The sequence below is a fragment of the Ambystoma mexicanum genome, chromosome 11 (assembly GCF_040938575.1).
Source record: "Ambystoma mexicanum isolate Mex_15411 chromosome 11, UKY_AmexF1_1, whole genome shotgun sequence".
NCBI classification, from domain to species: Eukaryota; Metazoa; Chordata; class Amphibia; order Caudata; family Ambystomatidae; genus Ambystoma; species Ambystoma mexicanum.
This window is the reverse complement of record NC_090934.1, coordinates 1,324,421,865-1,324,447,405: the sequence shown is the minus strand read 5'-3', so window position 1 is coordinate 1,324,447,405 and position 25,541 is coordinate 1,324,421,865.

Here is a 25,541-nt window from a genome sequence, read left to right as displayed (position 1 = left end):
AATTCGAATGCATTAACGGGAGAGAGAGCACCGGAACTACGCGGTCCCGCTGCGCTCTCTCTTCCTTGCCGTAGTGCCCTCTCTGACGGTTCTGTGAAGCTGCGGCCGCCGGTGCACCAGCCCCGTCGCGGCCGCAACTCCCGAGAGCCGCCTATCTGGTGCGGATATGCTCCGCCTGTAACAATGCGCGCGCGTGTAAAAGAAAATGAATATTACACCATTAAACACACATACCCAACATTCATCTGCATTAGAAAGAAAAAAGTACTTAACTCGCTGCCGAGCAGCAAAGAAAGATGAGGAATAGAAAGATGACAAGAGGTTTTATTCATTGAGGACTTGGTTTTGATTGGTTATTTGAATATCACTTGGTCAGTTTGAAGACCAATGGAAATAGACTACAAAACTCAACAACTTCATGGTTATTGTAGTTTTTATTAGTTTTTTATGTTATTCATGATATTTGTTTTTCTTTGCTGCTGAACAGTAAAGTTGTGGAGTAAGCATAATCCGAGCCTCCGGTCTTGACATAGAATCAAGCCTTGCTCAAAATATCAATACATATTAAAGAACAAACATTTTTCAAGAAGTTAAAGGAAAAGTGAACCCTTCCAGTGAGAAGAGGAAAATATTTAAGATTAAAAGTAAAGACTGTGTAATATAGTTCTTACAACTATGTAGTTAGTTAGGGATAGTTAGTTAGGGTACCACTGCGGAACATTCACATTCTTTTCACCAAGAGGAATGCAGGAGCATCTTTAAAGATAAAAGTGAGCTCAAACACTTTCTTTTTCAACACCTCTTGGCAAATAGCAGAGGCAATCCAGGTAACCAAAAAACACATTCTATATATAGTAATAATTTACACACTCTGAACATAGTATTAAGTAATCTGATGTATTTATTTCACTACAGATACCAGAACCGGGCCAGGAGGTTGGGAGCCAGAAGTGTCTGAAGTTTGTTATTGAATCCACTATCCCTTTTCCTTCCCTGGTTTTCTCGACTCAACCGTTATTCAGGGGTTGGGCAGAGAATGTCTGGAGAGGGTCTGTGGGATCACAGCATCCGCAGACCCTCGAATCCGCAGTGGCATCAGCTACTGCGGATTCGAGCAAGCCTGTGATGACAGGATTGAAGGCTCACTATAATGCATCCGCATGAGCTGAGATGGATCCCACAGAGGCCTTGACTAGTTCTCTGGTATTTGTATTTATTTTTGTTACGCGCTGAAAGCCCGCAGGCATCAGAGCGCGGACATAAAGACAGAGAACTATGAATAAGACAGGACAGGGAACAAGAAGTCTAGTTAAGGAGTTGGGTAGCTTTATTTAAAGAGTAATGTTTTCAATTTGTTTAAAAAAATCTGAAAGTTGGTTTCTAGTTTGAGCGTGGTAGGCAGGATATTCCATTTTAGGGAAGCTTGGACAGGGAAAGAGCATCCCATTCCATTTGCTTTCTTTGTCTGGATGATCTTAACTAGACCTTGTTTTTTTCATCTCAGTGATCGTCCTGGTTCAAACAAAGATATTTGCTCCTTTAGGTAGTTAGGGGCGGAGCCGTAGAGGCAGTGGTGGACAATTGTAGGCGCTTTAAATGTAATGCGGTCTTCTACCACCAGCCAGTGAAAGGCTTTGCGGTCTTCTGTGGTGTGATTTTGTCGTGATTTCTTTTTTTATAGCTCTCACCGAGTCATTCGGAATGATCTGGCACAGGTCAATGCAGCCTTTGCTTGTTCCCAATAGCAGAGCATTGCCATAGTCTAGTTTTGAGTGGATTACCGCTCTAGCAATGATTGTGCTATTTTCTTATTTTAGGAAGGGTCATATGTGCCTGAGTAGTCTATGGTAGTATCTGCATTTTTTAGGTATGCTGTGTGGGCATTAGTTCAGAGGGAGGATTCCAAGTAGATTCCCAGGGTCTTCACTTTGCCAGCAGTGGGGATGCTAGAATTCTTTATGTTAAATTGGGTGTAGTCCAAGCTCAATTTTGCTCGAGCTTGGGAGGAGCCAAAGATCATGAGCTCCGTTTTACTGCTGTTCAGGAATAGCCAGTTAGAGTTCATCCAAGCCTCGATTATACTATAGATGGTGGCTATGTTGGTGCTGTCTATGCTGTATCTTCCACTCAGCTCTATAATAAGTTGGTGTCATCAGCAAAGTTGGTGAATAGTACACCTAGGTTGTTGAGAAGGGCGCAGAGCCAGCGAAGATAGAGATTAAAAAGGAGCGGAGAAAAACTAGCTCCTTGGGGTACACCATAGTTTATACTTATGGGGTTGGAGAATTTCTATCCCCAGTGTATTTTAGAACCACGATCTGAGAGGAAAGAGGAGAACCCAATCTATGGCCTCTTGCGAGCAATTTCTCGATGTGCCCAGTGCTTGCTGGAGTTTGTGGTGGTCTAGCGGGTCAAACTCTGCCGATAGGTCTAAAAGCATCCTCATGCCTGTCTTTCCCTTTTCCAAGATGTTCAGCATTCTGGTTTGTAGATCCATAAGTGCGGTCTCTGTACTATGTGAGCTTCTAAATCCCGATTGCTGTGCATGAAGTAGATTGTGTTTGTCCACGTATGCTTGTAGTTGTTTGGTTGCAGCTTTGTCTAGGATTTTTAGAAGTAAGTTGCATTTAGTTATTGGTCGAAGGTTTGTCAGATCTTGTTGGTCGCGTCCTGTTTTTTTTTTTTTTTTTACCAGGGGTGTAAATGTCACTGCTTTAATAGAAAGGGGTACTTCTTGTCCTTAAACGAGGTGTTTACAATTCTACGGATTAGCGGTGCAAATATATCTAGGTTTTCAAGTACAATATTTGGTGGTAAGATATTTTCTGCGCATGATGTCTGCTCAAGTGATGTAAGAAGCTTTTTTATGTCATCCAAGGTGAGTGGTTTGAACTTAAATCTTTCTTCCTGACTACCGGGTGGGTCCGTGATGTCCAAAGTGGATAGTATTTTAGTGTCTACCTGGCAGAAACTGATGGTTTGTCGAGCCTTCAGAATCTTTTCATGGAAGGCCAATTGGACCTTCTCACAGTCTTCTTGGGTGGGTTGGAAAGGGGGTGACAAAGAGGGTGGTTTTTCTATGGACTTGAGGATTGTAGATATTTGCTGATTATAGAAGTCTTTTTTAATCTGTTTTTTTTGTATTTTTTGTCGATTTCTTTCCATGTCTTTTTATTTTCATCTGTCTGATTTTTTTGCCATTTCCACTCTAGTTTCTGTTTTTCTTTTTTTAGGGCTTTTGTCTCATCCATAAACCAGTTTTGGTGGTTGACGTTAGGTCTGATTTGTTTTTGTTTGAGTGGGGCGTAAGTTTTCTGAAAGTGTATGTTGTACATTTTGACAATGTCATCGCATGGATCGGCGTCAGTTGATGAGGACAGGATGGTGGCAACGGTATTCGGTAAAATGCCTGGCGTGAGGTTTTTAAAGTTTCTATTGGTAATGGTGCTTGGTGCATTTTCCGGATTTTTTATGCAGGTCTTAGTTGTCAATATAAGTTCAACTTTATAGTGGTCCGACCAGATGCAAGGGACTGTCTGCTGTGTGGTGATATTTATGTTTCAGGATATAATCCAGTCTAGTTGGTTGCCATTGTTTGTGGTGTGTTCATTGTTTTTTTTTTTTTTAATATATTTTTATTTTATTTTTTCAGGTCCAACAAACACACTACAACTGTTTCAAAACATAGAAAGCATCATATTTCAACACATTTTCAAACTCCCCAACTCCACCCTCCCCCTTTAAACTAGAGCCAGTTCTCACATATAATTTACGGGAACATCACTGGGTGGCACACTACCTAGACTGCCATCAACTGGGTCCTCTGTTTCGTTGTCAGCCTGGTGAGGGTTTGCCAACGAGGCCACCAATTGCCACCAGGCCAGCAAGGGCCCTACTTCTACTTGGCCCCCCTGGTGACCGCTTCAAACCAGACTACGGATTCAGCTTCCGCCCATCTCAAGAGGTCTGTCCACCACAACTCCACCCTAGGTCTATGGGCCGCCTTCCAGCCCATGGCGATCCTACGTTTGGCCAAGACATAGGCCAGGTCCTTCATCTTGCTTATGTGTTTCAAATGCCGGGGTCTAGGGAATAGTCCAAGTAGGCATGACCAGGCCGATTCCACATCCAGCACCACCCCCCCCGCCAGCCAGTTTCGTCTTGACCTCGTTCCAAAATCTATGCACCTCCGGGCAAGCCCAAAACATGTGTAGCAGTCCCGCGTTCACCTCCCCACACCTGGGGCATTGCTGTATAGCTGATCCCCCAAACTTTGCAATCTTCCCGGGGGTTAAATAAGCCCTGTGGGTAACATAAAATTGAAGCTGTTGGAATCTCGCGTTACGGGACACCTTTTTATGGTACCTCTGGGCCCGTTCCCACTGCCCATCCGTCATGGGTCCTCCAACCTCCTCCTCCCAATCTTGTCTCAATTGGAGCAACTCCTTCCCTGCCCTTGTCCGCAGGAGCTCATATATCCTCGATATTTCGTGCCCGCCCTCCGATACATCATACATGGTTTCCAGGGAGGCATCTGGATCCTCCGCGAGCACTGTCAGCGGCCATCTTTCTCTAGTCTTTTTCACCAGCCCAGTGTAGGTTATATATTGGCCACCATGTACTCCCGTCTCTTCCTGCAGCCGCTGAAAGTCCACCGCCTCCCCTTCCTGCCATATGTCCCCGAGGGTGGCTAGGCCTACCTGTTCCCAGTATCTGCGGACCGATTCAAGTAGTTGGGAGTCGCTCCCACACAGAGCCGCCAAAGGGGCTTGCTGGGAGTATGGTTCCGAGTCCCCCCCAATCTTCCATGTCATGTGCCAGATCTCCCAGCCCAACCTCAGTAACCGCCCCTTGCACACCAGTTTATCTCTGCTCAACCACACCACTTCCATCAGAAAGTATGGGGCTGTATCTTCGCGCAGGAGCCTGGCTTCTGCCGAATCTTCAGTCGAGAGCCACCTGGCCACGTACTGCAGCTGCCCCGCCAGGTAATAGAGTTTGAAGTTAGGCAGGCCTATCCCCCCCCTGTCGCACGGGTTCTGGAGCTTCCACAGAGCCACCCTATTCCTAGAGCTGGCCCACACAAAGCCCCTACACACGCTGTGAAGTTTCGCAAATAGGCTTCTGGGTATCAGAAACGGGACGTTTGTAAAAAAAGTGCAAGAGTCTAGGCAGGACCACCATCTTGAGCAAGGCCGCCCTCCCCATCATGGTCAGGGGCAGTCTGGACCAAAATACCATACTATTCTGAATCCCCTCTATCGCCTTTTCCGTGTTGTGCTTGTGTTCTGTCTCTATCTTGTGGTAAATGTTTACTCCCAGATACCTAAATGTTACGGGCTGCCATGGTATTGGCAGAACAGGCAGCCTCTGCACCGGGACATTCCTATATCTACCCAAAGGGAACAGGCTGGACTTTCCAGGGTTCACTGATATACCGGAGAGGATGGCGTTCCGTTCTATCACCTCTAGGACGTACTGTAGGTTTTCTTCTGGGTAGCGTAAATAAAGGAGCATATCATCCGCATATAATGATATCAAATTCTCTCCACTGGCCGTGTTTATGCCCACCTCCCCATATTGTTGACGCAGGCATATTGCCAGCGGCTCCAATGCCAGTATATATAGCATAGGTGACCAGGGACATCCCTGTCTGGTCCCCCTGCCCAGTTGCCAAGAATCTGAGACCGTGGACCCTGTCTTGACCCTCGCCATCGGGGTGCTGTAAAACAACTGTACCCATCTGAGGTATCCGGGTCCCACTCCATACCCCTTCAGGACCGCTTTCAGCCAGGGCCATCGTACCGAGTAGAAGGCCTTGACCGCATCTAACGACACTATAGCCAGCTCGCCCGTGTCCTCCTCAGTTTGGTCTATGACATGGTGTAGCCTCCGGTGGTTATCGGTGATGTTCCTGCCCGGAACATATCCCGTCTGATCTGGGTGTATCAGTTTCTTAATCACCCTCTTCAGTCTATTGGCCAGCACCGCCGTGAGTATTTTGCTGTCCTGGTTGAGCATGGACAACAGTCTGTAAGACCCGCGCTCCACGGCCGGCTTGCCTGGTTTCAAGAGTGGGATGATTACAGCCTCACAGGGGGACAACGGGAGTTCTCCCTTCTTATAGGCCTCGTTGAAAGTAGCAAGCAGTGGCTGGAGCAACTCTTGTTGGTATGTTTTGTAGAACTCGCTGGGCAGCCCATCCGAACCCGGCGACTTGCAAGTGGGCAAGTTCCGAATCACTACCTCCAGCTCATCCGAGGTGATGGGTGCGTCCAACTCAGAGCGTTCTAGATCATCTAAGATGGGCAGCTCAATATCCCCCAATGTGTCTAGTATGTCTTGGCCCATATCCTCCCCCGTGTCCTCATACAAGTGTCTGTAAAACTTAAGGAATTCCTCATTTACCTCTTTCTGGGTGTTGCATATGCTACCTCCTTCGCCCTGAATCTCACTAATCACCGAGCGGGGGGTCTCACTCTTGTACAGCCAAGCCAGCAATCTGCCCGGCTTATCGCCCCCTGCGTGTATCCGCTCTGTATATTTCCTGTAGCTGAGTCTGCACAGTCTATCCCAGAGTGCACTGCAGGACAACTGTAGCTCCTCTACTTTGGTTCTGTTATCATGAGCAGTGCTCACGCAACGCGTGAGCTCCTCTAGCTCCTTTTCCGCCTCCCGGAGCTCCCTTTCGACCCCCCCCTGTAGCCCTTTAACTTGGGAAATAGCTACCCCACGCACCACCACCTTAAACGCTTCCCACAGTGTGCCCACAGAGCTTACGCTTCCCGTGTTCGTATCAAAATATTCTTCAATGGCGTCCCTCAAGCCCTCCCGAAACCCCTCATCCTGCAGAGCCTCGGTCCTAAGTCTCCATGTAGGGATCTGCGGGCGTGGGGGCTGGTGTCTCCAGTCTACCACCAAGGGCGAGTGGTCCGACAGCACTCGGGCCTTGGATTCTGCTCCTTCTACTTCTCTCACTATCCCGGCTGTTACAAACATGTAATTTAACCTTGTGTACAAATCATGTGGCGCTGTGTAGTGTGAGTACTGTATATCCGTGGGATGCAGCCTCCTCCACGCATTCTCTAGGCCTAGGTCTTTCAGTAGGGTACTCAGCGCTTTAGCCGCCGGTGCCGTTTTTCCTGCTCTATCCTTGGACCTATCCATACTGGGGTCTACGGTACAGTTAAAGTCCCCCCCCCACACTACCGTACCCCCCGCCAGGGGGCCAAGTTTACCGTAGAGGGTTCTAAAGTAAGCCGCTGTATCGTTATTGGGGGCGTACAAATTTATGATGTGTATTTCTCTGTTTTCCAAGAGACCCGTCACCACCACCATTCTACCCTCCGGGTCCACCGCAGAATCAAGCACTCGAAACGGCACGTGGGGCGCCACCCAAGTGACGACCCCTCTGGCATACGCTGAGTACGCCGCCCCCACAACGGTGCCCTTCCATTTCCTCCTGAAAACCTCCAGCCTTTCCCTAGTGAGGTGGGTCTCTTGCAGCAGGGCTATGTCTACGCGCATCCTCTTTAAATACATCATCACTTTGTTGCGTTTAAGGTAGCTGTTGAGGCCCCGTACATTCCAGGTCACAATTCTGAGATTACCCGATGCCATCTAGTCGGTCTATCTCCGTCCCATCCCTCCCCATGATGTTCCCCATGTAGGGTTGTTTCCTGGCTCCTTCCCTTCTGTTAACGAACCGTGCCCCCCTCGCCCCTTCCCCAACCTCACACCACTGCACACAACTCCCCTCCCCCCTCCCCACCAACCCCCAACAATAGCCCAGCTCCATCCCTGGATCTCAGGCCTACCCACGTCTGGACCCGTCTCGTGACCAAGAACAAGGACCCCGCGGGGTGTCACCAATCTAACAGTGACCTAACTAAGTGTACTACTATCGGGTGCAGAGGTTGCTCCCCAGGAGCTCCCAGTCATCTATTTAGGAGAAGTGAATTCAACGGGACCCGCCGGCAGATGCCGTGACTTCCCCCACACAAGCAGAATATCGAGCTATTTTCTAGTCCCAATGTCATAGCTATGGCCTCACGGGTGCCTCTGCAGCGCGCTACTTATCTCCATCCGCTTCTGTCTGGGCATCCGATTCCTGCGGTCGACCTTGCATATCCAGCCATTCCATCGCGTCGCTCGGCGTCTCAAAGAAGAGGGATCTGTTCTTATGGATCACCTTTAACCTAGCGGGGTAAAGCAACATGTAGCGGTGGCCTGCCTCTCTGAGCCTCCTCTTCACCGTTCCAAAGTTCATTCGACTCCGTTGTACAAGCAGCGTGTAATCCGGATACGCTGTTATATTCGCTGACCCCCTTTCTATCGTGCCCCCTTTCCGGAAAAATTCGAGAATCTTCTCGCGGTCACGATAGTTCAAGATCTTTGCAATCAACGGCCGCGGGGGGGCTCCTGGGGCCGGTCTCCGAATGTTATTGCACCTGGCGCGCCCCCCCGCCTGCACTGCTGTGCCCTCCAAATTGCCCACTCGCTGCACGAGGGCATGAAGTTCCTTGGCGTGTGTATTGCACGCCTCCACGGTCGGGGCCAACTCCTGCTCCAGTTCCCCAGTGCGCTCCGCGATCGTTCGCACATCCTGGCGCAACAAGTTCACTTCTTCTCGGACCGCTCCTATCTTGAGGTTTAGGCCCTCTTGCAACTCTTTCATGGCCAGGCCCAGCTTCGTCTCCCAGGCCACCTTCAGGTCAGCAATTGCTGCCAGCACCTCCTGGATGGTACCCGGTGGGTCCGTCGCCGCCGCAGGGGTTTCTTTGCTCTTGCCCCCTTCCGCGCCCGAGGGCGACCTAGCATAGGTCTCCATCGTAGGCTGCGTGATCCGGGGTCGCACCACCTTGGAAGACATCCTGTTGCGTCGAATGGGCCCACTGTATCCTCGCGGGGTTCGCTCGCCGGCCCCTTCTCAGCGAGGTTTCGCTGAACCTGGTTTCACTCTGCTAGCCCGCCACCACCCATGGCCTCTGCAGTCTATCTGGTTGGGCTCGCCCACGTTCCGACCAACCTTGTCTTCCTCAGCTCGTCGGACCTGTTATGGCCCTTTGTCCAGAGGCGGCCATCTTGGGTGCTCCCCTTCCTTTGCATGACCGCCAACTTCTTCGGGGTCTAGTTCCGTGAATATGCAGTCTCGCCTTTGGGGAGGGCACGCACCGTATGCCCCCCACTTTCATACGCCTTTAGATGCACCATGGGCTCGAAAGTACGCCAAAAACCATCACTTTTTTCCCAGGATCAGGATCGGATCATCGGGAGCTCCTCCAAGGAACGTCCTCTCACGTAGCCATCAAGCCACGCCCCCTGGTGGGTTCATTGTTAATCACATTATAGTTGATTGATTTAAGATCTTTTTCGAGCGCGGTGGCCTCTTTATCTTTGATGTTACCTCTCCATCTCTTGAGGTCACCTAGGACCACAGTACCTGTATTGGGTCCTTTGCGGGTGTTTAGTATCTGAATTAGGTCCTCATTAAAGTCTGAACTCAGGGAGGGTCGGCGATAGAGTACTATTTTGTTGATACCGTTTGTTGTGAGTAGGTGTACATTTTAACAGTAGGGTTTTGCACCATTGGCAGAGGATGGTAGATGGAAATAGTTGTAGCTCGGTTCTGGCTGTTACGGCCACTCCGCCTCCTTTTCCTTGCTCTCTGTTTTTATAGAAAATATTGTACCCATGGGGTACTGCCGTGCTTATAATGGGGCCAACAGGTTCTTACAAACAGGATTCTGTTAAGCAGAGAATATCTAGGTGCTCTTGGGCTATATAATAATGGATAATTTGAGCATGCTTGCTCATTGACCTGATGTTAAGTAGGGCGATTTTGATATTGGTGGGCTTTACTGTGTTTGTATTGGGGAGCATCATGTTGGAGTGCCTCCTCTGGGTAGTTTCTGTTTGTACAACTGAATCATTCCCCTGTGGTGGGCAGGAATGGGAGATTTTGCTCTTTCCTATCTTCTGATGAGGATGTGTGGGCGGGGGACATGATTAAAGGGTTAACAGAGGAATTGAGGGCAACTAGGAGGGAGAACCAAGATTTGTAAGCCTGATTGGAGGAGTTAAATATTAAAGTGTCCAAATCCCAGGGTGAAGGTACATCGCACTAGTCTAGTGAGGAGGAGAGTTTAGGTCGGGAGCTTCCAGTGCTAGTTAGGGAGGATTTGGCAGAAGGTTCTATGCCCAAGGAAAGCATTAAGGAAGTATGAGATCATGATTAGGCGCTGTCCCTTTGGCTCCTCCAGAACGTTTTGGAGGGGATGCAAAGAAGTGTCAAATATTTTTGACCCAATGTGAGCTTCATTTCCTTTGCAGATCAGAGGCTTTTGTTACTGACACAGCTAAGGTAGCCTTTATGCCGTCTTATTTTACTGGTGAAGCGGCAGCCTGGTAGGTGTTATTGGTAGGCTAAGGAAATTCAATTTTAAAGTATTTGTTAGCATTTAATTCAGAGTTTTAGAAAATGTATGATAGACGTCAGTTATCTCAAGAAGTAGATGGGGAGCTTTTAGAGTTGAAACAAGGAATCAAGGATTTAGTGACGTCTCAGAGAGGATTTGAAGGATGCACTAGCCACAATAATAAACAGGCCTAACACATGTGAGGCATTGATGAATTTACTTATTCAAATAGATTATTTTATGGGAGAACACCGCGCAGAGCATAGAAGAGGTAGTTTTGAGACCAGAGTTTTCACCCGAGTTGATAGAGAAAGAGAAAGAGGAAAATCGTGAATAGAGAGTTAAGACCTGGGAATTCTGAAGGGTCGGGTAAGCCAAGAGGTCCTTTGTCTAAGGATGAGTCGAAAAGGCATAGATTGAACAATTTATGTATGTATTGTGGTAAGTCTGGGCATTTTGTTGGAACTGTCCCTGTTGTCCCAAAACTCCTTCACCATTCAGCTGTTCGAGAAGTCAACTGGTGGCCAACACTATCCAAGCAGCAGTGGCACTCATTACATCAAATGTATTCTTGTCTGTTAAAGGGGTGTTAAAGGGAAGTGGTCCGGTGGTATTAGAATCGGGTCCTACAAAAAATTACATGGATTGGAATGTAGTAAAGTCCATGTATATAATCTATGTTGTTAAGGAAAGAGCAGAACAGGTGAGAGCGGTGGATAAGTTTCAGTTCACATCTGGTCTTATTACACATGAAACAGTTTTGGTTGAAATGGAAATGCCTGGGGGACATTGGGAGGAAATTATCTTCGAATTGATTGACACACTTCAGTTGAAAGTAATTCTAGGAATGCCTTGGTTGACTTATCATAACCCTCATATATATAGGGGAAGGAGGATGGTGGAATTTACCTTACCTTTTGCAAGGAACATTTTGTGAAAGAAAATGTAATTCAGGAGAGGTGCTCAGAAGTTGTGGCACGGTTGATTAATGTGGGTGCGATAGTAAACACGATTGGAGCAGCAGTTGGAAATATACCAGAATGCTATCAGGATTTTAGTGATGTTTTTAAAGAAATGTAAGCAAATGAACTACCTCCTCATTGAGATTACAATTGTAAGATACATCTTGAACCTAGGGCTCAAATTCCATGTAGCCGCATCTATGCTCTGTCTGAGAAGGAGAACGAGTATTTGAAGGAGCACATTCAAGAGAATCTGGCAAGAGGCTTCATTAGGCACTGCCATTCTTCGGCAACATCTCCACAGTTTTTTGACGCTGAAAAAGGAAGGCACATTAAGAACATGTATAGACTATGGAGCCTTAAATAAGATAACAATCAAGAACAGATATCTGTTACCATTCATTTCAGTGATGTTGGATCGGATTCAGGGAGCAACATTATTTACCAAGCTAAATCTACATTGAGCTCATCATTTGGTGAGAGTATGGCAGGGAAACGAATAGAAGACAGCCTTTCGTACCAGATTTCGTCTGTTCGAGTACCTAGTTAAGAACTTTGGTCTATGTAATGCCCTGGCAGCATTTCAATGTTTTATCAATGAAGTGTTGCAGGAATTCTTGGACATCTTTGTAGTGGTGTACATAGACGATATTCTAATATTCACTAGAGATTTACAGCAACATGATGAACATGTTCGAAAGGTTCTACAAAGGTTGAGAGAAAACAAGTTATTTGCAAAGTTGGAGCAAAGCCAATTTCAAACAGAGGAAGTGGAGTTTTGGGGATTTATTTCTCGCAAGGGATTGGAAATGGATATGCGAAAGATCAAGGCAGCGGACAAGTGGCTATCACTCGCCGGTATGAAGGATGTTCAAAGCTTCCTCAACTTTGCAAACTTTTATAGAAGATTTATCAAAGCTGTCTTTCAGATTGTTACGCATATTACTGAACTCATCAAAAAGGCAGTTGAGTTTTATTGGACTTTAGAGGCGGAGCTGGCTTTTCAGAAATTGAAGATGAGTTTTAATTCAGGGCTAATACTATTACATCCTGATCCGCTAAAACCTTTTTTTGTGGAGGCTGACACATCCAATTTGGCTATCGGAGCAGTTCCTTCGCATAAACATCCGGAGAATGGTCAGCTACATCTTGTGGCCTATTTGTCTAAGAAACTACTCCCTGCAGAGAATAATTAAACAATTACAGATCAGGAACTTTTAGCCAATAAAAAGGCTTTTCAAGAATGGAGGAACTATCTGTTGGGAGCCAAGTGCACAGCCACTCTATTAACCGACCATAGGAATTTGCTCTTCTTGAAGTCTGCCAGAACATTATTGTTATGCTCACCTGGTATCCACAGGGAAGCCACCCAGCCGGGTTACTCGTTGGTATGCTTCTCAGCTTTGCCCTGATGTGGTCTGCGGGGAAGGTTCTGCCAGAAAATACAGGAGGACTGTGTTCAAGACTGACCGACTGGGGTAAGTATCCTCGCTCCACCCCCTCTCCTCACCTTGTGGTAATATTAGGCGTGCTCTCCATCCTGCCTTCTTTGCAGGGGCACGTTGTCTTTCATGGCCGAACGCTCACCTGACTCCCACAGGGCGCTGGCCTGGTTCGCGCTGCTGTGACCTCGTCTAAGGTGATGCGCAGGGTTCGGAAGACGGACTGGACCGGGCCCCAGATCTGGCTTGTCTGACTCGCAGAAGTATCCTTCTGTAGGTGAGAATAGGGGGTTAACTGTCTGCGGGGTAATGCAATCGCCTCCCACTTACCCCTCTCACCCTCCTCAAAACCCTTCTGTGCTTCCCCGTAGCGTCTCACCTTAGGGTCTGGAAGGACGAGCTCTCCATCCTGCTTCTGATGCAGGGATCCAGTTACGTCACTGGATTTTCGGATGGGTGAGAACCAAACTTGCTTGGCTTCCAGGTAAGTTTTTCTATAAGTGGTTCCCCTTGTGTCCATGCATTAATGTTCTAATGCTAGTGTGTTTTGGTAATGTCTTTTCATTCACTCATTAACGCTGATGTCTTTTTTCCCCTTAGGGGCCGGGGTCCGAAAATGCCTGGATGCGGCGCGGACCCGAAATGAAAAGGGAATGACCCAACAGGTAAGTCTTGACATGGGGCCTCATTACGACCCAGGCGGTAAGGGGTTTACGGCAGCGTAAACAGCGCCGACCCTTACCGCCTGATTCCGAGGTCCCTTAGCGCCATGGAGGTTTTAACACCTGCTTTTAGCAGGTGTTAAAATCCATGGCGCTAAGGGACCATGGAGTTAATTACGCCACCGTAATTTACGGTGGCGTAATTAACGCCTTCCCCACTCCCATTATGCCCTATGGGGCAAAATGGGAATGGGGAAGGGAAAATGGGAAAATGGGTAATTTACGGTGGCGTAATTAACGCCTTCCCCACTCCCATTATGCCCTATGGGGCAAAATGGGAATGGGGAAGGGAAAATGGGAAAATGGGGATTTACCGCCCCGCCAAGGTTGGAATGGGGTGGTAAATCCGCCAACCACCATGGCGTAAACATAGTTTACGCCATGGTGGTAAAGTCACGGCCCAGGCGGTAACTTACCGCCTGGGTCGTAATGAGGCCCATGGAGTTTTAGCTTCCCTTTTCCCTTCTTTCTCTCACCTTTGTTCTTGTCTTTTTCTCCCTAGGCGCGGGGGCGCGACTACGAATTCGGATGGTCGCTGCTGAACATGGAGGCGCCCTGTAAAGGTGAGTAGAATGCGGCGCTGCAGCGATCGATGCGATGTGCTTTTAAAAATAAATGTCTTCCTTTTCAGGATTGTCGGCGAAATGTCTCTGGGATGCAGATTTAACAGGTGAGGCCTTTTCCTTCTTCTGTTCTCTTGTTCTCTTCCTTTGCAGGTGATTCAGGATGCTGGCAGGTGTGGCAGAAGTCAAGATGCAGGAGCAGACACGGTGAGCGTCCAGCTGCTAGATGCAGAACAACACGAAGCACGTATGGCTGATCGGGTGTGGTTTAAATAGCCTTGGAAGAAGTTCCTAGAACGTGTCCTTCCTCCAATCAGGTATGTATCCTTCCCCGACCACGCCCGGGTGGTAAATGAGTCCCACAGGTAAAGTAGTTCCTTTCAGGCCTCAAGGAGGCCGGGGATCTGCAGCATGGTCTGCCTCAGGTAAGTGCACCCAAACACTTTCATAATGAGCCTGGCGCCTATGGCGCCAGGACTGACGTTTTCTATGAGCCTGGCGCCATAGGCGCCAGGACGCTGTCCAAAGGGCCCCTATAAGGGGTTGCTGGGACCTTCCCCGGGGACTTGATGTCCGCTTTCGGGGACACAGGGCCTGAGCCGGCTCCCCGGGAGTGGGCATCGTGACAGCACTCCCCCCCAAGGCCCCTCCCAAGGTTGTTCCCTCCGGGGGTTTTGGTTTGTTTGGGAAGAGTCGGTGGAATTTCCTGACTAATCGAGGTGCATGCACATGGTCACTGGGTTCCCACGACCTCTCCTGAGGTCCGTACCCCTTCCAATCAATTAGGTAGAAAAGCTTCGACCTAAACATTTTTGAATCTAAAATGTTCTTCACTTCGAATTCGGGTTCCTCATCTATTTGAATAGGTTCTGGAGGTTTGAGTAGTCGGGTTCCGGGGACCACTGGTTTCAGAAGTGACACATGAAAAACAGGGTGAATTCGCATATTAGCTGGGAAATCAAGTTTAACCGCTACTGGGTTAATTATTGCCGTAATAGAATAAGGTCCCAGATATTTTGGGTTAAAAGTTCGAGGTCCTTTGAGCGGTAAATGTCTGGTAGCTAACCACACTTGATCTCCAATCTGATACAGAGGTGCTTCACTCCGATGTAGGTCAGCATTCTCCTTGTATTTTCTCTTGGCTTGTTGTAAATGCGTGGTTGCCTCTTTGAAGGCTCAGGTAATGGTAGAATGCAGATGTTCTACTGCGGGCACTCCGAGGTTCTGAGGTGAGTCGAGGTTTGAGGTTCGAGGGTGATGTCCAAACAAGGTATAAAAAGGACTATGGCCAGTTCCAGAGCGTACCGAATTATTATATGCCTATTCGGCTATCCAAAGAATGTCTTTCCAGTTGCTTTCAGATTGCTGTAACATACACCGGAAGCACTGCTCAAGGGTCTGATTTGTCCTCTCAGTCTGACCATTGGTCGGAGGGTGGTGACTGGTCGATAATCTTACGTCGATTTGTGCCATTTGACAACATTTGCGCCAGAAGTGGGAAATGAATTGGCTTCCCCGGTCAGAGATTAGTATAGATGGGAATCCATGTAGCCGAACAATATTTTCGAGGAATTCTTTGGCTAGGACAGAAGCTGAAGGTAAACCTTTCAAAGGAATGAAGTGGGCCATTTTGGAAAACAAATCCACAATTACCAGAATGGTATTGTATCCCGAACAAGGAGGCAAGTCCGTAATAAATTCCATTGATTGGGTGTGCCAGGGTGCTGGCGGTATGTCTAGAGGTTGAAGGAGACCGGCTGGTCTTTTCTTTTGACCTTTATTTTGGGCGCAAACACCACAGCACATCACAAAAGATTTAACATCTTTTCGCCAAGAGGGCCACCAGAATTGTCATTTCACCTTTTCCATTGTCTTGGCAATACCGGGGTGTCCCTCTATTAATGTATCATGATAACCTGAAATAACTAGTTCGTGTAAATCCTTGTGCGGCAGGAATAAGCGTCCTTGGTAATAAGGTAAACCATTATCTATGGTAAAGTCTGATCCCTTTTGTATCCAATCCTGTAGGACTGTAGGGTCCAGGAGTTGTTTCACTCTGACTTGAATGTCTTCAAGCGTCTGTAACGAAGTCATGCCTAGAATTCTTTGTTCGGGAATTATTGGTACTGGTTCTGAGTTTGTATCAGATTCTCCCATTCCAATTCGGGATAAGGCGTATGCTTTGCCGTTCTTGCAGCCAGGTCGATAGGTAATCACGAAATCAAATTCAGCGAAAAACAAAGCCCATCGGAGCTGCCGTGATGACTGAGCCTTGGCGGTTTTCAAATACTGTAAATTCCGGTGATCAGTGATCACCGTGATGGTATCTCGAGCGCCAAGCAGGTAATGCCGCCAGGCTTTAAAAGCGGATTTTATGGCTAACAGTTCTTTGTCAGTGATTGCGTAATTAATCTCTGGTGCCGAGAATTTTCTGGACCAAAATGCTACGGGATGCAGTTGGTTGGTTTCAGGATCTCTTTGAGACAGAACTGCTCCCATGGCTAGGCTGGATGCGTCAGTTTCGACGACATACGGGAGATCTGGACGTGGGTGTTTCAATATAGGTGCGGAGGTAAACTTAGCTTTTAAATCCTGGAAGGCCTGCTCGGCTTCTTCAGACCATTCAAAACGTTTATTTTTCCTCAAGAGTGCAGTAATGGGTTGTACTATGCGTGAAAATTCTGGGATAAACCTACGATAGAAATTGGCAAAGCCGAGCATGCTTTGAACCCCTTTTACAGAGCTAGGTGATGGCCATTTGAGGATGGCATCCACTTTTCTTGAGTCCATTCGGACTCCTTTGGGTGTCAGGATGAAACCGAGAAACTCAACTTCTGTGGTATGGAAAACACATTTCTCCAGTTTAGCAAATAGTTTGTGTTGGCGCAGTTTTTCCAGAACTGCCCTAACGTGTTTTCTGTGACCAGATTCCGAAGAGGAGTACACTAGAATGTCATCGATACAGACGACAACACAAACATCGATGAGTTCCCGAAGGACATCATTCATGAAGAATTGGAAGGCAGCAGGCGCATTGCACAACCCGAAAGGCATTACCTGGTATTCAAATAATCCATATTTTGTACGGAAGGCTGTTTTCCATTCGTCGCCTTCTTTTACTCGCACCAGATGATATGCCCCCCGGAGATCTAACTTGGTGTATATGCAAGCGTCCTTCACCTGGTCAAGGAGTTCAGGAATCAGAGGCAGAGGATAACGGTTTTTAACCATTATCTGGTTCAATGCGCGGTAATCGATACAAGTTCTAAGGTCGCCTTCTTTTTTAGGCACGAAGAACAAAGCCGAGGATGCCGGGGACTTTGACGGGCGAATAAAACCATTGGCGAGGTATTGATCCAAATATTGTCTCAAATGCAGGTTCTCAGGTTCGGTAAGGGCATAAATCCTGCTACAAGGGGGTTGTGCACCGGGCACCAGATCGATTTGGCAATCGTACGATCGGTGAGGAGGTAACGTGTTGGCCTGTTCCTTTTGGAAGACGTCCTGAAAGTCCTGGTATTTCGGAGGTAATTGCATGGAGGCAGAGGTTACAGATGCTAGATTAATCTTCAGGTTTTCTGGGTAGCATGTTTGTGCACAATCCGGGAAGGTTATTCTCTTAGCTCGCCAATCAATTCGAGGATTATGTGTCTCTAACCAAGGAATTCCAAGAATAACCTGAAACTGTGGAGCCTTGATTACATCAAACACTACTGCCTCCCGATGGCCGTCAGGACCAATAAGAGTCACCCCAGTAGTGGAATGTGTTACCGGTCCAGAGGCAATTTCAGTTCCATCGACTGTGGTGATGACATCTTTGCTGGTTTTAGGACGGAGAGGGAGGTTAATCCTAGAGGCCAATTCAAGATCCACATAGTTTCCAATAGCCCCACTATCGATGTATGCCTTTATTGCATGCAACCGCTTAGGCTTTTCTGGATCTACGAGAACCATTGGCACAAAGAAATGTGAGGTCTGAGAGTTAGTTTTCAAGCTCGGCAAGCGGACCCCTACGCTTGTCGGGCTGAGTCGTTTCCCGAAACAGAGTCTTCTTGGTTTTTATCAGCGGCTCCTACCGCTTTTTGGGGCGGTTTTGCCGGGCAATCTCGTAGAAAGTGTCCAGAGTTCCCACAATAAAGACATCATTTTAACTGCCGCCTCCTTTCACGTTCCTTTTGAGTTAAGGGTTCTTTAACCCCTCCAATTTGCATAGGCTCAGAGACATCAACTCCCTTGGGGTTAGCGTGGGTCTTGACCAACACCCGGGTCTCAAACCTGGACCGATCTGTTTTTCTGTTTTGAAGTCTGTGATCCAATTGGACCACTAAGTCTATATATTCTGTGCATTCTTGGGGCGGATTTACAACTTGGGCCAAGACATCTTTAAGTTCTCCGCGTACACCTCGATAAAATAATGTGACTCTTTTATCCTCTGGCCATCCCGTTTCCACAATTAGTCTATTAAAGGTTGCAATATAGGATAGGAGGTCCTGATTGCCCTGTCGCAGGGATAGAAGTTCGTCATCCAGAGCCTGCCCCTGAGAGTGTCGAGCAAATAACCTTTCCATGCTTGCTTGAAATCCTTGGAAATCGCGGAGAATCGGGTCATCTTGAGTAACCAGTGGAACTGACCAATCGGCAGCACAGCCGCTGAGATATGACAATACAAAGGCTACTTTGGTCTGATCATTAGGGAAGGCCCCAGGTCTGCATAGGAAGTGCAAACGACACTGATTCATGAATACGGCGAATCGTTTGGGGTCCCCAGCAAAGCGTTCAGGTGGAGCCAGCGGCATGTTTCCAGGTAGATTAATCTGCACAGGGTTACTGGGAACCACAGGAGCGGGGTTCCCTCCGGAACAGGGTAGAGGAGTTTGTCCAGCTTGACTTTGCAAAAGCTGTCTGGCCATGTCATCAGTTCTTTCCTTTGATATTATTAATTCCCTCTTGAGGGCATTAGTCTCTTGACGAGCGGCATGTACTTCGGCCCGTAATTCCCCCAGTAATTGGGCCAACTGATCAGTCTCAGAAGTTTCCATAGCGCCTGGGTGGGAATTTGTAGGAAGGCTTCGCGCTCTGTAACGCTCACCTGACTCCCACGGGGGCGCTGGCCTGGTTCGCGCTGCTGTGACCTCGTCTAAGGTGATGCGCAGGGTTCCAGACCCCAGATCTGGCTTGTCTGACTCGCAGAAGTATCCTTCTCTAGGTGAGAATAGGGGGTTAACTGTCTGCGGGGTAATGCAATCGGCCTCCCACTTACCCCTCTCACCCTCCTCAAAACCCTTCTGTGCTTCCCCGTAGCGTCTCACCTTAGGGTCTGGAAGGACGAGCTCTCCATCCTGCTTCTGATGCAGGGGCGCGTTGGTATCCAGTTACGTCACTGGATTTTCGGATGGGTGAGAACCAAACTTGCTTGGCTTCCAGGTAAGTTTTTCTATAAGTGGTTCCCCTTGTGTCCATGCATTAATGTTCTAATGCTAGTGTCTTTTTCCCCATAGGGGCCGGGGTACGGAATGCCGGGGAACAGGCACCGACCCGAGGTAAGCGGTGAAATCCTTGTGGAAATCAGGTAAGTCTTTAATGAGTGTTTTGGTAATGTCTTTTCATTCACTCATTGACGCTGATGTCTTTTTTCCCCTTAGGGGCCGGGGTCCGAAAATGCCTGGATGCGGCGCGGACCCGAAATGAAAAGGGAATGACCCAACAGGTAAGTCTTGACATTGAGTTTTAGCTTCCCCTTTCCCTTCTTTCTCTCACCTTTGTTCTTGTCTTTTTCTCCCTAAGCGCGGGGGCGCGACTGCGAATCCGGATGGTCGCTGCTGAACATGGAGGCGCCCTGTAAAGGTGAGTAGAATGCGGCGCTGCAGCGATCGATGCGATGTGCTTTTAAAAATAAATGTCTTCCTTTTCAGGATTGTCGGCGAAATGTGTCTGGGATGCAGATTTAACAGGTGAGGCCTTTTCCTTCTTCTGTTCTCTTGTTCTCTTCCTTTGCAGGTGATTCAGGATGCTGGCAGGTGTGGCAGAAGTCAAGATGCAGGAGCAGACACGGTGAGCGTCCAGCTGCTAGATGCAGAACAACGCGAAGCACGTATGGCTAATCGGGTGTGGTTTAAATAGCCTTGGAAGAAGTTCCTAGAATGTGTCCTTCCTCCAATCAGGTATGTATCCTTCCCCGACCACGCCCGGGTGGTAAATGAGTCCCACGGGTAAAGTAGTTCCTTTCAGGCCTCAAGGAGGCCGGGGTTCTGCAGCATGGTCTGCATCAGGTAAGTGCACCCAAACACTTTCATAATGAGCCTGGCGCCTATGGCGCCAGGACTGACGTTTTCTATGAGCCTGGCGCCATAGGCGCCAGGACGCTGTCCAAAGGGCCCCTATAAGGGGTTGCTGGGACCTTCCCCGGGGACTTGATGTCCGCTTTCGGGGACGCAGGGCCTGAGCCGGCTCCCCGGGAGCGGGCATCGTGACAGCGCGGTCCAGTTACTTCACTGACGCCGGCCTGTTTGATATTGTTCAGGTAGGTCTTAATGCTGTTCTTTAGTTTTGTTGCTATGCTGCATGCCTTTCTTTGTTTAAAATGTCTCTATTTTCTCCCTTAGGAATGCAGAGCTTCAGCGCGGCGAACTGGCTTGGTTGAGCCCCGCTGGTAAATGTTGGCGTATTAAGAGCGCTAACATGCGGTAAGTAAGCGCTATGCACAGCGCTGCGAATTCTTGCCTTTGCCTAACTGTGTTTTCCTTCCTAGTAGGTTGAGGTGTTCTTCAGCGCGAGTGGAATGTCAGGAGTGGTGCCAGCCGAGAGGCAACCAGCCAGGTAAGCCTTTTGAGCAGTTCGTAATTTGTAAATGTCTCTACTGCTTTCTTTAATGTTGCCTCTATCTTCCTCTTTCAGGTCGTTCTGTCCGGGAGGCGTGCAGATTCGAGGAAGCTGTTCTCAGTAGCTGCGAATGTTTAAAGATGAAGACTGCAGGTGAGATGCTGCTGCTAATGATGTTCCTTTTGTCTCCTTGCAGGTTCTGCTTCTCCGAGGTTCGAGGGAATAGCTGGACACAGTGAGCGTCACCTTGCAGGCTGCAAAGTAACGCGAAGCGTGTTGTCTTGCTCGGGTGTGGTTTAAATAGCCCCAATAAAATAGTCCAGGAAAAGTAGTCCCTAGGCTACCACACCCAAAACACTAGACCGCATAGCTTGGTTCTTAGGAACCAAGCTATGTGGATGCCTGCATGTTGGCTGACAATAATAAAGTAGTTCCCAAGCACATTGTTTATTCATGGTGTATGAGCCTGGCGCAATAGGTGCCAGGACTGGCCCCATGACGGCTTTTGAAGAGGATGCCAGGCTCTAAAGGCCCGAGTCCTGCCTCCACCTGGCCAATGGGTATGCCAGAGGGGGTTTTGGGCGAGGGTCGTGACAATTATCTCCTCAGCAATTCCGATGGTCCTTGTTCTTGGATTATGACTTTTTTATTACTTTCAAAATAGGTTGTCTGAATGGAAAGACAGATGCCTTATCTCAGCAATTCTCACGTTGTGAAAAGTAGTTTAAGAATATACCGGAAACAGTGATTGCTGAGGATAGGTTTATTTTAAGTGCCACCCTGGAGGAGGATTTGTTTCTTAAGAGAATTCTGAAGGAGATGCCAGAGGAGGAAATTCAATCCTGGGTTAAGATGAATCCAGAACGATGGATAGTCAATGTCCTTCCATATATGAACTCCAGGATATATTTACCCAATAAGGAGCTTCGAGAGGTTTCATGAGTCTATATTGGCAGGGAACCCTAGATTTTGAAAAACATTAGAATTGGAGGGCAGGAAATTTTGGTGGGAGCTCAATTGGGAATGGGGATGGTTCCCGGAATGGGGACTTACCGGGTCCTCGCTGGTTGGAATGACCCGGTAAGTCCCTATTTCGGAAACCCGGACCCGGAATGCGGTAAGGGGGTAGCACCACGGCTACCTCCTACCTCGTAATGAGGCCCTATGTTGAGTTTTCAACAAAAAAACACTGAAGTGTAAATAATGTATGCAGCAGCGTTTAGAGGAAATGTACATTTTAATTTAAAGTTAAGAAAAGCCTTGTTGCGGTAGGCAGAGGAACTGTGTTCACCTTACAAACTGTGCTTAAATTCATAACGCACTCAAGCGTTAAGATTTATCCGTAAAGAGCAAGCGCGCATGTGAACGTTCTGCACGAAGTAGGGACAGCGCGTGTTCTACCAGAGGAAGCATAGCAGGGAAGACCAGTGTTGATCAGCTCCTTTGCGCATGGGTGAGGCAACCGCTCTGCAGCCTGCAGCGGTTACCCAGAGAGAGAGAGTGAACGAGGGATAATCGGTCGGTAGCCTGCAGCGGTTCCTCAGAGAGAGAGTGAGCAAGGGATTTTCAATGTGGCCAGTCGGAGCGGCAGGGGCATTTCGTGTTACATTAAGGAATCGTGTCCTTGATTATTCAAGGAGATAGAAACAGGACTCCGCACTCTGCCGTAGCAGTTCTATATGAAAGACATTTCGATGCGCATGCGCAGCAGAGGAAATCAATAATTCAGCACACAAGAGGGTTTAATTCCACAGAAGCTTTCCAGCAAACACAGTGGGAACCAAGCCTTGTTTAAAATATCAATAAATATTAAAGAACAAGCATTTTTCAAGCAGTTAAAGGAAAAGTGAACCCTTGCAGCAAGAAGAAGGAAAATATTTACGATTAAAAGTAAACACTGTAATATTGTTTTTTCAACTAAGTAGTTAGTTAGGGATAGTTAGTTAGGGTACCATTGAGTAACATTCTTTTCACCAAGAAGAGTACAAGAGCATCATTAAAGATAAAAGTCAGCTCAAACACTTTCATTTTCAACACCTCTTGGCAAATAGCAGAGGTAATACAGGTATCCAAAAAAACACATTCAGTACATAGTAATAATTTACATACTCTGAGCAGCATATTAAGTAATCTGGTCTATTTATGTCACTACAGACATGAGAACCGGGCCAGGAGTTTGGGAGCCAGAAGTGTCTGGTGTGTTATTTTTTGCTACTACCCCTTTCCCTTCCATGGGGTTCTCGATTCAGCCGTTATTCAGGAGTTAAGCAGAGAACATCTGGAAAGGGTCTGTGTGATCAGCATCAGCTCCTGAGGATTCCATCAAGCCTGTTATGACAGGTCCCAACGTGCTGTAGCTTGAACGCCCTCGGAGAGACTGAAGTCTGGGAAAGTCAGGAGGTGCTAGTATGCGTGTGTGCAAAATGGCAATTAAAGGTTATGAGGGTTTGGCCCAGTCCCTGCTAGCCACCCATGTCTAATTGGTCTGTGTATGGATGGCGAGAGGTGCACTAGGGAAATAAGCAGGGTATGTGTGTAAGAGGATAGTTGATTATGTGTGCCGCCATGGTTCAAACTTTTATCATGAAAGGTAGTTACATTCTTGTGGCATAGGTGTTGTGCAGAGTGTCAATCGAGTTCTATGTGAAAGCAGATGCGTGCAGAGTGGGACCGCACCTTTGGCTAATTCCAATGGTGCAGTTGTGAGTGGAAAAAAATGTGTTAGAATCAACTGAAAGCCTAGAATGGCTAAATTCAGCATCATTCGGATAGATCTGTTTTGCTAACTTAGGGTGGGTGTATTCTGCATACCTCCAGCTATCGTTAGGTGCATACCTTCAAGACCCCACTTAACCGTAAAGGCATCATTCTGCCAACACCTGCATTACATGAAGTGGAGCGCATTCTAACTTTCTAACTAAACAACAGTGAGATTCAAAAACGCAGACCCAACCCAAAAGCACTGTTGGAAGAAAATGCAATGTGTTGGAACAAATCAACAGCGAGATTCGAAAGTGCTGGCCCAACCCAGAATGTGAGGACCATGTCACCACCCACATTGGTCCACTGTCTGAAAGGCCCCCAACAGGCAGTGGAAGACGCAATGCTGTTTCAGCCTCAAGAGCACATGGAAATGAGAAACCACCTGCGGAGCATCATCTATCAGTGGGTTTCCAGGATCCCTTCCTATGGATTATACACCTTCTATGATCATGATCAATGATAGCATAGCTTGCCTGAGAAAGCTGACAATCCAAAACTCTGCACCTGTGAGCTTTCAAGGGAGCAGACTGCAATGTGGCTTCAGTCCATGTGCTATTTATCTACTCTTCTGCTTTCTGACCTACTCCCAGTGTGGATGTCCTTCTTGCTTCTTACCTAGCAGGATGTTTATCACAAGTGACAGCGCCTCCACCTGTCCTGTTAGGGTGGGGAGGGGTCCCCATGGTGAGGGTGAACGGTGCATAGCACCTACATGCACACGTTTAAAACTGTCGATTTCTCCATAATATCACTCTCTACCAACTACCTGAAAATGGAACTCCAATCCAAACTACATTACGGATATTTTGATTTCTCTTAAATCGTATTCATTTTGTTTATTTAAGAATAAATCCAGCAGCATTTATGTGTGTATGTCCGGCTCAGTAATTAGTTACTTCAAACATTGACTGGGTCCTGGCGGGAGATCTGTAAGCTGTTTCATGACACAGCTACAGCACATCCTAGTTGATACCTGGGAACTTTTGTGAGAGTGTTAGTCTGCTCTGGATGCACACCTGAGGAACGAGACTTCCAGCTTTAAATTAAAGACCACTTCTACACTGAGCTACGGTTTCCCTAATCACCTGGAAGGGAATGGACCACCACTGTACAAACCTCGGGCTGTGGTTTTGGCTAATCTGACATATGTTTTGGGAAGCACAGCTGAACATCGGAACCCCGTTGCATTAAGGCCAGACTAGCCCTGAGAATTGTTTAAGAATTAGGGTCCCCAGCTTATATGTGTATCTCTGTATAAGGCCTGCATGCACAGGCCCTAGTTAAGGAACACATACAACACAGCCAACTCCAGATCCCGCATTGGTTGCACGTCAGCAGGCTGGCCCAAGGAGCAAATGCAATGAAGATTACTTGTCTCTTACTATAGGTTTGGTTACCTGTCCCTGAACCCACACGGTACCACAATTCCGCCAGCAGCTCAAATAAAGCTAATCTCCATCCTTGTCTTGCTCCGGTGTTCTCCATAGTGGTTCAGGCCAGGCATCTCTTTGTCGACAAACATGAGAAGCATAATGTGGGGTCCCACGGTCACAGACTATTCATAGGCCTATCACCGACTCCAGCGCAAGAACACTGCCTTCTTCCAAGGTCTCTCCAGCTGGAATAGCCGTCTTCTTCCACTTTGATCTGCATTTTATTACTTCTTTCACTCTAAGAACCCACCACCAGGGGTACAATTACCACTACCAGACTCCCGAACACACAAAAAAGGTAGCAGGCGCCCCTCTCTAGAAAGAACACAGCATGATAACCTGTTCAGTGGTTTGTAACCACTTTGAGAGTTCGCAGCCATCTGCTTTTTGCTCACTGTACCTTTCAGAGATGGGAAATA